At 38.2% G+C, this 13,447-nt stretch overlaps 1 long non-coding RNA gene across 1 annotated transcript; it reads right to left on the minus strand.

Moving 5' to 3' along the window:
- Window positions 1-1,773: 1,773 nt before the first annotated feature.
- On the minus strand, window positions 1,774-13,098 carry LOC128548313 (uncharacterized). Its single transcript, XR_008366934.1, has 6 exons — window positions 12,917-13,098; window positions 12,509-12,640; window positions 11,320-11,417; window positions 6,761-6,871; window positions 6,212-6,351; window positions 1,774-5,113 (listed from the first exon to the last, which is right to left on the minus strand). It is a non-coding gene; the product is annotated as an uncharacterized LOC128548313 (long non-coding RNA).
- Window positions 13,099-13,447: the final 349 nt, after the last annotated feature.

The raw sequence follows: 13,447 nt of genomic DNA on the forward strand, positions 1-13,447 counted from the left end.
CTACTGACCTAGTTTTTGACTGCACGTGACCCAGTTTCAAACTTGATCTAGATATCATCAAGGTGAACATTCTGATTAACTTTCATGAAGATCCATTGAAAAGTATGGCCTCTATAGAAGTCACAAGGTTTTTCTATTTTTAGACCTACTGACCTAGTTTTGGATCACACTTGACCCAGTTTCAAACTTGACCTAGATATCATCAAGATAAACATTCTGACCAACTTTAATAAAGATCCCATGAAAAATGTGACCTCTAGAGTGGTCACAAGCAAAAGTTTACACACGCACGCATGGATGACAGACGCTGCGCGATCACAAAAGCTCACCCTGTCACTTTGTGACAGGTGAGCTAAAAAAAACAGTATCTTTAAAAATGGTACATGGTACTGGTTGGGATTTAACGTGTTGAAAATGTCGGATTGCAGAACAGATAATTAAGTATAATAAAGACCTTCTTTCATACTGTGCATGCTTTCCTTAAACTATGTAAAGTTTCAATGAAATCTCTGTAACTGTCAGTCATTACTTCTTGACAAAGCTTTGACACTTTACAAAGGAGAATACAGCATTTCTGACACTTTTCTGTAGATATATCAGCAAAGAGATGGCATTTTGTGCTTCAAAATCTTATGAAATGCTTGCATTTATTATAATAACTTTAATCAAGTAATGGAAATCAATCCGCAAATATACTACAGAGTTTACGGAGATAGCTGAGCTCAAATAGTCAACTACACTATACATAAATAGTTACATAAATTTTAAGTCCAAAGAATCAGGTACTAAAAACCAATCACCATTCAGGTAAAACTCCATATTAAGTATATAAATACTTTCTGTCCACAGTTAGCCTGGCTCCCTGGCTGCATGGTTATTTTTATATAAATACTGGAAACATTTTGTAAGAAAATTTTACGCCTCTAAAATAGCACAATTTTATCTGATGGCTGAACCATACATGTTCGGAGCCAGGGGCAATAAAAAATCTCTGTAGAAACAACCTTCTGGAGTTACTTCCCTCTTAATGAAGAAAACTGATATATGTAAATAAGAACAAACATAGGGACGGGAGCCAGTCTAGTCCACAGTAATCTTTTGTGCTTCTCTGATAAATGCCATTTGAGTCAGTACCTTCTGTGTACATTCTATGCAATGTAATGAAACTTTTGTGAAACAGTATATTAATTTCAGCAAATTCAAAGTCCTGCAGTTTCTATTGGTTGAATTATCATAAATATACAACATTTATTGGTTCCTGAAGTAGGCAAAAGGTTGGCTTAGACAGCTACACCGAAACACTTTAGCCTAACTTTGTAGAGTTCTGTCACCCAGGTACTACATGCCCGATTATCACAGTGAACAAGTGTGTGAAGTTTTAATCCATTCCAACCAAGTGTAACCGGGAGACAATCAAAATCCCCTTGATCAAAATCCCCTACACTCAAAAATGACAGGGTGTTACAAAATCCCCTTCATACATTTGCAGGGGGTATCATAATCCCCTCCGTGATTTTTACTTATTTCATCAAGTTCAAAAACAACTATATACAATTTAAAAGTCTATTGCATAAAGCACATAAATACAATGCCTTTAGCAAGCATAATATAATTTGGAGCACTGATACCTATATATCTATAATGACAATCACAGAGGGGATTATGATACCCCCTGCAAATGTGTGAAGGGGATTTTGTAACACCCAGTCATTTTTCAGTGGAGGGGATTTTGATCAAGGGGATTTTGATATACACTCGATTAACTCAGTGTAACCAGCTTACATACAACAACTGGCTCAAAAGTACAATTAATTTCCCATAGCGTTACATACAAATATATCAATGCAAGGCTTTGGCACAATGTTCTGAAGACAAATGCAAATACCTTCTCTTAAGAAATCTATCCGAGAGAAACACAAAAATCACTTTTAAGTGACCTGTTGACCTGCTACTTTTCTCCTCACATCTGTCAGAATGAATAGTGTATTGCATTTTTACAAAGTGAAGTGGTTCAACCTACTTTTTGTACAAATCCGCAGACAGTCATTTGCAAAAAAAACATGATTTTCCAGCAATGTTTTACCCCTTTCTCTTCATTTACATCAGATCTATAAAATTTGGCTACTTTCAGAAGCTTAGGATATCTATTTACAATCAAATCCATCATGAAATGAGGGACCTCTTTTCTCTCGGATACACTTCCTTCAGTTGGGTAACGAAGGGCAGGTAACTGTACCTTATTACCTATTTAACCCAAAATCTTTGCCGAACCCAAATAATATTTTGTGGTGTTCATATCTAATATATCAGCAAACAACCGGTGAAGTTTGGACATTCTAACTCATGCATATGAAAAATGCCAGCAATATAGCTATGACAGGTGAAAACATCATTTTTGCTACAATTCTGAGAATGACAATTTCAGCATTGAAAAAACTAAAATTGCAATATCTTCTTTAAAAGTATGAATAATTGAATGAAATAAAAAATGCTGTTCTTTCTGCATTCATGGTAATCTGAAAACACACATGATTTAGTGCATATATTAAATTCTGCCAGAAAGTATCTTTTTAAAAACAAGAGGACCAAGATGGTCCTGAATCGCTCACCTCTTCCCACATGACCCAGTTTTGAGTATGACGTCGTTTTTTCTATTATTTGACATAGTGACCTAGTTTTTGAGCTCAAGTGACCTAGTTTTGAACCTGACCTAGATATTATCAAGATAAAAATTCTGACCAATTTTCATGAAAATCCATTGAAAAATATGGTCTCTAGAGAGGTCACAAGGTTTTTCTATTATTTGACCTATTGACCTAGTTTTCGAAGGTACGTGACCCTGTTTTGAATTTTACCTAGATATCATCAAGGTGAACATTCTCACTAATTTTCATGAAGATCTCATGAAAAATATGGCCTCTAGAGAGGTCACAAGGTTTTTCTATTTTTAAACCTACTGGCCTAGTTTTTGACCGCACGTGTTTCGAAACTGACCTAGATATCATCAAGGTGAACATTCAGATCAATTTTCATGAAGATCCATTGAAAAATATGGCCTCTAGAGAGGTCAAAAGATTTTAATAATTTTAGACCTACTGACCTAGTTTTTGACCGCACGTGACCCAGTTTCGAACTTGACCTAGATATCATCAAGACGAACACTCAGACCAACTTTCATACAGATCCCATGAAAAGTATGGCCTCAAGAGAGGTCACAAGGTTTTTTTATTATTTGACCTACTGACCTAGTTTTTTATGGCACGTGACCCAGTTTCGAACTTGACCTAGATATCATCAAGGTGAACATTCTGACCAATTTTTATGGAGATCCATTCACAAGTATGGCCTCTAGAGAGGTCACAAGGTTTTTCTATTTTTAGACCTACTGACCTAGTTTTTGACCGCACATGACCGTTTGGAACCTGACCTTGATATCATCAAGATGAACATTCAGACCAATTTTCATACAGATCCCATGAAAAATATGGCCTTTGGAGAGGTCACAAGGTTTTTCTATTATTTGACCTACTGACCTAGTTTTTGAAGGCACGTGACCCACTTTCAATCTTGACCTATATATCATCAAGATGAACATTCTGACCAACTTTCATACAGATCCCATGAAAAATATGGCCTCTAGAGAGGTCACAAGGTTTTTCTATTATTTGACCTACTGACCTAGTTTTGAAGGCACGTGACCCACTTTCGAACCTGACCTAGATATCATCAAGGTGAACTTTCCCACTAATTTTCATGAAGATCTCATGAAATATATGGCCTCTAGAGAGGTCACAAGGTTTTTCTTTTTTTAGATCTACTGACCTAGTTTTTGACCGCATGTGACCCAGTTTCGAACATGACCTAGATATCATCAAGATGAACGTTCAGACCAACTTTCATACAGATCCCATGAAAAATATGGCCTTTAGAGAGGTCACAAGGTTTTTCTATTATCTGACCTACTGACCTAGTTTTTGAAGGCATGTGACCCACTTTCGAACTTGACCTAGATATCATCAAGGTGAACGTTCTGACCAATTTTCATGAAGATCTTATGAAATATATGGCCTCTAGAGAGGTCACAAGGTTTTTCTATTTTTAGACCTACTGACCTAGTTTTTGAAGGCACGTGACCCAGTTTCGAACTTGACCTAGATATCATCAAGGTGAACATTCTGACCAATTTTCATGAAGATCTTGTGAAATATATGGCCTCTAGAGAGGTCACAAGGTTTTTCTATTTTTAGACCTACTGACCTAGTTTTTGAGAGCACGTGACCCAGTTTCGAATTTGACCTAGATATCATCAAGATGAACATTCTGACCAACTTTCATAAAGATCCCATGAAAAATGTGACCTCTAGAGTGGTCACAAGCAAAAGTTTACAGACGGACGCACGGACTGACGGACGGACGACGGACACCGCGCGATCACAAAAGCTCACCTTGTCACTTTGTGACAGGTGAGCTAAAAAAGAACCCACTTTTTTTATCATTACAGTCAAATGTCAAAAGTCAGCAAATAATCAGAAAACCTGTATATGCAATATACTGTGTCATTTTAAAGAACATTTGTATGCCATTAAGTGACAGGCAACTTTAGGGTACATGTCAAACACTGTACAATATACAGCTCCTTCAAGCATGTCATTTCTCCCGACTGAATTCACAAGTTTCTCGTTCACACCTCTTGTCACAGAGGCCTGTTTCAATATACGGGGTCCTGTGTCCTGCCAAAAATTCCACACATGTCTTATTCTGTCTAATACACAGGTTTTCACTATAAATATGGTAATTTTTAGCCACACTATTCATAACACTATTTGCTTCATTACTGATCCAAACAACCATGAAAAGAAAAGGTGAAAAATCTCGCAAGAAAATACATTTCCAGAAGGGTTATACTCCTTGGAATAAAGGCTTGAAACTGCCTGTGTCCTCTTCCGATGACAGTGAACCTGAAATACAGCCTTCCACTTCACGGATGAACACTGACGAGTTCTCCCTGGTGACCAAGATGTCTGCAGACGGCCCAACACTAACCACCCCCGACTGTGAGGGATTCTCCAGAGCTCCACGGCTGCTACCAACTAAACCAAACACCGACACTGACCTGAAATCAGAGGGAAAGAATTCAAAGGCATGAGACTAGTAGACAATGAAAAGATGATACAGGCATTCAACACAGCTATTCAAGACCATATGAATGCCAACTCCTCGGAATGCCAACAGCCAGACTTCCAAGTTGCTCGAGAGAAGAAATGGGGTATGTGCTGGAAGGTTACACTAAAATGCTCCAACTGTGATTAAGTTGCACCTGAGCAGAAAATGTACAAGGAAGTCATCTCTCCCAAGCCTGGACCTAATCCAGCAGCTCTAAATATAGGACTGGCCACTGGTCTACAGGACACTCCGATTGGTAATACAAGGTTCCAGTATCTGGCAGCATGTATGGACATACCACCACCATCCAGTCGCAGTATGCAAAAGTCTTCTAACAAAGTTGCCACAGCTGTGACAAACCTGAACAATGATGACATGAGTGAGAAGGTGCAGATGCTCAAAGAAGTAAACAGGAAACGTGGCAACGATGAGAACATTATAAATATAGCCATGGACGGACAGTACAACTCACCGATCATTGCCAGCCGCAGGAAGCCCGGACAGAATGCCTCTCAGGCTATTGGTTTAGCATGTGAGACTATGACCTCCCAACAGTTTATTATAGCAGCCTGTGTTCAAAATAAACTGTGCTGGACAGGTGCTTGGCTGAAAGGTAAAGGAATGAATGTGACTTGTCCTGGAGGGCATGCAGACTGCACAGCAAACTATGAGACACATGCCCCTCTGTCAGAGTATGAAATGGGGAAATCTGTCGGCACCCAGTTAGCACTACAAGGGACTTTGATCAAATGCGTTACAACAGACGGGGATTCCAGATCAGCTGAGGGCGTGGATGCAGCACTTAAGGCACTAAACCCAATGTGGAAGGTAGAAAGACTGGCTGATCCAACACAGGTCGGACAAGCTCAATTCCGTCAGTGCTACAGAGCAAATTTCAGTACAGAGATGTTTCCTGGCCCAACCCGCAGACAGAAGCAAGATTACCAAACAGCCTTCAGTGCAGACATTAAAGCCCGTTGTAGTCTGACTCTAAAAGCACTATGGAAGGAAAAGGCCGTGGACATCAATGCTATCAAGAAGGTCTTACCAAGTGTCCTGGATGCGACTGTGGCTTGTTATGATGGAGACTGCTCTAAGTGTGCCCGTCACTCCTACGTATGCTCTGGTTCCGACTCAAACTCCTGGTGGCAGAGATCCAAGTTCCTGCATCACTACCAGATAACCAACCTGGATATGGACAATAATGACAGAGTTATACTACAAGAAATCATCAAAATGGAACTGAGTGTCTCTGCTATTGAAACAATGCGTCTGTTCACCAGTACACAGAAACTGAGGCAGTGAACCGATCAACCAGTACCTCATTGCCGAAGAATGTTAACTATGGCAGGAATGTTGGTGGCCGGCTGGCATCCACTGTGTACAGACTGAATAATGGTATTGGGACTTTTGCTATACAGAAATGTGAGCACTCTGGGGTAAAACTCTCAGAAAAGACTAGGTCTTATCTGAAACAAATGGACAGTAGTGAAAAGCACATGAAGGCATACCAGCAAAAACCTGAAACAGTCCGCAGGAAATTACTAAATCAAGGAAGAAATCTGAAAGAACATTTAGAGTATAAAAAGACACATACCACTACATCGGACTACAGCAAAGGTCAGCTAGATCCAAGGCAATCTACATCCAGGGGAGACAATATTGACCACTCTTACTCTATGTGAGGTGGGTGAGGCAAAGACTGTACCTGCAAAATGAACCAATAGTGATATATACCATTGAATAATATAATAAACAAACAAATAAACAGATAAATAAATAAATAAATAAAAAAATAAATAAATAAATGTTTGAAACTGCATACTGTGTTGACTTTTTCTCTATGAAATGAAGCTTTTTTTTGATACCCTATAACAGCAAGTCAAGATATATATATTCAATCAATCTGAAATCTGAAAATGTAAATATAATTCAGCTGTTGTCCAGTGAGAAAGTTATTCTATAAACTGTACTTTTTCTATTGTTCTTGTCAAATCCCGATCAAGGAAAAATTCACCGAGTAAGCTAAATTAGCTGACTTATCGGGCTAAACAAGCTGATCAGGTGATGTGCCGACTCTGTCTTTACATAAAACAATGAGGATATATAGCTATAATATTGTACATTAATAAGAACATATAGGTCATCTGAGTACATAAAGGTCATGTGAGTGCACAGCACTTGTGTTAGAGGATCTGCAGCCAGGGTACATACAGCACCTTGAAAGGCCAGATTCTACAGGGATCAGTGTTGGTTTCATGACAATTTTAATTTCAAACATGGCTCGGACACATTCATCTAGTACGCTTACCATTAAAGAATACAGTCCTTGTATGGCCTGTGCCCTACATAATGTCCGGTGTGTTTGCATCTCTGTCGCATACAGTTAATATGGTGGGGCTCAAGGGATAGATGGTCTCGGTAAATGCACAGAGGTTGGTGGCACAGGTGTGAGACGTCCCCCTCGGGTAAAACCAAGATCCTGTCGGACACCATGTAACTGAACCTGTGTACAGTTACAGTAGTCCATCTATCCTGGCCAGGTAATTTTACATTGATAATTCCATATTTATAATGGCCCTGTTTGGTGGCACCAGTCCATAGAAGGCAACTGGAATCCTGGCTCGCCACTGAATTTTTCAGCATATTTTTGAAACAAGAGGTCCATAATGGTCCTGAATCGCTCACCTCTTCCCACATGACCCAGTTTTGAGTATGACGTCGTTTTTTCTATTATTTGACATAGTGACCTAGTTTTTGAGCTCATGTGACCCAGTTTTGAACTTGACCTAGATATTATCAAGATAAAAATTCTGACCAATTTTCATGAAGATCCATTGAAAAATATGGTCTCTAGGTTTTTCTATTATTTGACCTATTGACCTAGTTTTCGAAGGTACGTGACCCTGTTTTGAACTTTACCTAGATATCATCAAGGTGAACATTCTCACTAATTTTCATGAAGATCTCATTAAATATGGCCTCTAGAGAGGTCACAAGGTTTTTCTATTTTTATACCTACTGGCCTAGTTTTTGACCGCACATGACCCAGTTTCGAAACTGACCTAGATATCATCAAGGTGAACATTCAGATCAATTTTCATGAAGATCCATTGAAAAATATGGCCTCTAGAGAGGTCAAAAGATTTTAATAATTTTAGACCTACTGACCTAGTTTTTGACCGCAGTTGACTCAGTTTCAAACTTGACCTAGATATCATCAAGATGAACATTCAGACCAACTTTCATACAGATCCCATGAAAAGTATGGCCTTTAGAGAGGTCACAAGGTTTTTTATTATTTGACCTACTGACCTAGTTTTTTACGGCATGTGACCCAGTTTCAAACTTGACCTAGATATCATCAAGGTGAACATTCTGACCAATTTTTATGGAGATCCATTCACAAGTATGGCCTCTAGAGAGGTCACAAAGTTTTTCTATTTATAGACCTACTGACCTAGTTTTTGACCGCACATGACCCTGTTTCGAACTTGACCTAGATATCATCAAGATGAACATTCAGACCAATTTTCATACAGATCCAATGAAAAATATGGCCTGTAGAGAGGTCACAAGGTTTTTCTATTATTTGACCTACTGACCTAGTTTTTAATGGCATGTGACCCACTTTCGAACTTGACCTAGATATCATCAAGATGAACATTCAGATTAACTTTCATACAGATCCCATGAAACATATGGCCTCTAGAGTGGTCACAAGGTTTTTCTATTATTTGACCTACTGACCTAGTTTTTGATGGCACGTGACCCACTTTCGAACTTGACCTAGATATCATCAAGGTGAACATTCTGACCAATTTTCATGAAGATCTTGTGAAATATATGGCCTCTAGAGAGGTCACAAGGTTTTTCTATTTTTAGACCTACTGGCCTAGTTTTTGATAGCACGTGACCCAGTTTCGAACTTGACCTAGATATCATCAAGATGAACATTCAGACCAACTTTCATACAGATCCCATGAAAAATATGGCCTTTAGAGAGGTCACAAGGTTTTTCTATAATTTGACCTACTGACCTAGTTTTTGATGGCACGTGACCCAGTTTCGAACTTGACCTAGATATCATCAAGGTGAACGTTCTGACCAATTTTCATGAAGATCTTTTGAAATATATGGCCTCTAGAGAGGTCACAAGGTTTTTCTATTTTTAGACCTACTGACCTAGTTTTTGATGGCACGTGACCCAGTTTCGAACTTGACCTAGATATCATCAAGATGAACATTCTGACCAACTTCCATAAAGATCCAATGAAAAATGTGACCTCTAGAGTGGTCACAAGGTTTTTCTATTTTTAGACCTACTGACCTAGTTTTTGACCGCACGTGACCCAGTTTCGAACCTGACCTAGATATCATCAAGATGAACATTCTGACCAAATTTCATGAAGATCCCATGAAAAATGTGACCTCTAGAGTGGTCACAAGGTTTTTCTATTTTTAGACCTACTGACCTAGTTTTTGACCGCACGTGACCCACTTTCGAAATTGACCTAGATATCATCAAGATGAACATTCAGACCAGCTTTCATACAGATCCCATGAAAAATATGGCCTTTAGAGAGGTCACAAGGTTTTTCTATTATTTGACCTACTGACCTAGTTTTTGATGGCACGTGACCGAGTTTCGAACTTGACCTAGATATCATCAAGGTGAACGTTCTGACCAATTTTCATGAAGATCTTTTGAAATATATGGCCTCTAGAGAGGTCACAAGGTTTTTCTATTTTTAGACCTACTGACCTAGTTTTTGATGGCACGTGACCCAGTTTCGAACTTGACCTAGATATCATCAAGATGAACATTCTGACCAACTTTCATAAAGATCCCATGAAAAATGTGACCTCTAGAGTGGTCACAAGGTTTTTCTATTTTTAGACCTACTGACCTAGTTTTTGACCGCACGTGACCCAGTTTCGAACTTGACCTAGATATCATCAAGATGAACATTCTGACCAAATTTCATGAAGATCCCATGAAAAATGTGACCTCTAGAGTGGTCACAAGGTTTTTCTATTTTTAGACCTACTGACCTAGTTTTTGACCGCACGTGACCCAGTTTCGAACTTGACCTAGATATCATCAAGATGAACATTCTGACCAACTTTCATAAAGATCCCATGAAAAATGTGACCCCTAGAGTGGTCACAAGCAAAAGTTTACGGACGGACGCACGGACGGACGACGGACGACGGACACCGCACGATCACAAAAGCTCACCTTGTCACTTTGTGACAGGTGAGCTAAAAAGCCCTCCATTTCAGGTCTGGATTTCAAAATGAGGCTGCTTCACAACATCTTTCTATATTTAGAACATTTCAAAAGTGAAAGTAACTTTTTTCAACTTCAAACCTCATAAAACTGAAACATTTTAGCCAAAGTGATTAAATAATCAATTGTATATGTTTAGAATATATCTACAACCTGTCTATGAAGTTTCAGCTCATTCCAAGCAGAAATAAAGCTTGTACAGAATTTCCAACATGGACACCGGTTCATTTTCAGCGTTCATATCAGGCCCAAAAGAACAATTTATTTCCCATAGGGTTGCATACAAATATATCAATGCAAGGCTTTGACACAATGTTCTGAAGACAAATGCAAATACCTTCTCTTTAGAAATCTATCCGAGAGCAACACAAAAATCACTTTTAAGTGACCTGTTGACCTGCTACTTTTCTCCTCACATCTGTCAGAATGAATAGTGTATTGCATTTTTACAAAGTGAAGCGGTTCAGCCTACTTTTTGTACAAATCCGCAGACAGTCATTTGCAAAAAAAAACCATGATTTTCCAGCAATGTTTTACCCCTTTCTCTTCATTTACATCAGATCTATAAAATTTGGCTACTTTCAGAAGCTCAGGATATCTATTTACAATCAAATCCATCATGAAATGAGGGACCTCTTTTCTCTCGGATACACTTCCTTTAGTTGGGTAACGAAGGGCAGGTAACTGTACCTTATTACCAACTTTAAGCTTAACCAAGATATGCAGAAGCAGACTTCTTTTTTTAAAACCGAGTTACCTCCCTTCAATTTTAAAGTTTGTTTTATATAAAATTTTGACTTTTTTTTACTAAGCTGGACTGGAAAATGATTCTACATATAAAATTTAATGATCTATTAACTTACTACATGTTTTCCAAAACTGCCATACACTATGTTTCCCTCATCATGTAGGACAAAGACCTGCATCTCATTACCAGTACAGTTGCACTGCATACATTTCACTACAAAAGAAGAGACATCTTTCACAGTGTTTAGTAAAGTCAGGGAAGTTCTAGATGCATGAGAATAATGTGGGTAGGTAGTCTGACTTTGACCTTGAATATATGTATAAAACATTAAAGCGTAAATGGCAACAACTATATTTAGCATAAACTAGTGGCCCCTTGAAGGTGCCACCATTTGGATAAATTTGGGAGATTACAATGATGCTACAGACTAAGCTTCATGAAGACCCACTTAGCAGTTCAGAGGAAAAAGTCATTTAAAACACACTTTTCTATTTTTAGATCTAGCAATCCTAAAAGGCCCCTATTTAACAAACTTGGAAGAGGACCTTATAAAGATGCTACAGACCAAGTTTTAGTGAAGAACCATCAAGCCATGAAAAGAAGTAATTTAATGACATTTCTATTATAAGCTCCAGCACTCCCACCCCACCTCTAGCACCCCCAATGAACATTTCTGAGGAAATATTTCATAATAATTAAGCCTGCAGTTTTTGAGAAAGAGATTTTTAGACTTTCCTTTTGATTGCAATGGCAACAAAAATTCTTCAAGACTAACCTAGATTTGAAGGAATCTGAAATGGGGACATCAAAGGAACATTCCTTAGAAGTTTGGCTGAAATTGGCTTGATGTCTTAAGAGATGTTTTTTAAAGAAATTATTGACAACAGAAGGACAGATGGACGATCAAGTCATTCAACCCTGACAAGAATTTACACAGATGCACAGACACACACACGGATGGACAGTGCGATTTTGATATGCCCACCTTTGGGGGCATAAAAACATGTGTATGAAATCATTGTACAATCAAACCAGCAGTTTCAGAAGGAAAGATTTTTTTTCAGTAAAAGGGAAGACTTGCCCTATCATTTTTAAATAAAACAGAATGATGTGAAGGAATGAAGAAATTATTTTGAAATCGAGCCTGTGGTATTTTCTGTGTTTTCCAATTAGCCATAGAGAGAAAACTAGCCTGGACCATCTGCCATTATTTTCAAGGATTCAATTTGGTAGATCACCTAAGGAACACTGATGTGAAATTATTTTGAATTTAGATCAGCATTTTTTAGTACTTATTCTCTTACATTAACTTGATTAACAATTCAATCTGTTGAGCAACTCCCTACATCTCATAACAATACCCTTCACAGACGTACAGCCCCTATTCTCCTGGAATTCTGGGTATATAGCTTCCAGCTTGCTTTCCTGCAACTTCACTATAAAAAGACACATTTTTCAAAACAATCAAAACAGGTACACAAAATAACATAATGAAATTTGGTAAGAAAATTTGAAATTGAGTTACCTCCCTTCAATCATTTTCTATAATCTCTAGGTTTAGACCTCACACTGGAAAATGGCTTCACTAAAATATGCCTTCTATTTAAATAAATACTGTAAATGATTTTCACAACTCAAAGCTACTATGACAGTGTACAAAGTAAAACAACTAAATAATGTTGATTCCAGCAATTTTATCAACAAGTACATACATGTACCACATCTTCACCCCTGTATTTTCCATATCCTTTTTCCATGACACTCCATGGCAAGTATGCACACAACAATAGGAATTTCTTGGTTTCTCACTGCAGCATGATCTACCATACAAAAGAAATGTTTCACTATATAATGTCTAATAAGGTACATAAATGTTAGTTAATAAATATGAAGTATATTAATACAATACATGTAACTGCAATTTTTCATGCAAATTTACACCAGTTAAATGAGCTGCACCATGAGAAAACCAACATAGTGCATTTGCAACCGGCATGGATCCAGACCAGCCTGCCTAGCCACACAGTCTGGTCAGGATCCATGCTGTATGCTAACGGTTTTTCTTAGTGCAATAGGCTTTGAAAGCAAACAGCATGGATCCTGACCAGCCTGCACATCCGCAAATGCAATAAGTTGGTTTTCTCATGACACAGCTCATACTAGTATTATATGTTTAATAAATAAGTGGTTTGATATTAGCCCTCTTACTTGTCTTAGGGCAGTCGTATTGGCCCCAAGACAAT

This window comes from Mercenaria mercenaria, chromosome 14 (genome assembly GCF_021730395.1).
Source record: "Mercenaria mercenaria strain notata chromosome 14, MADL_Memer_1, whole genome shotgun sequence".
NCBI lineage: Eukaryota > Metazoa > Mollusca > Bivalvia > Venerida > Veneridae > Mercenaria > Mercenaria mercenaria.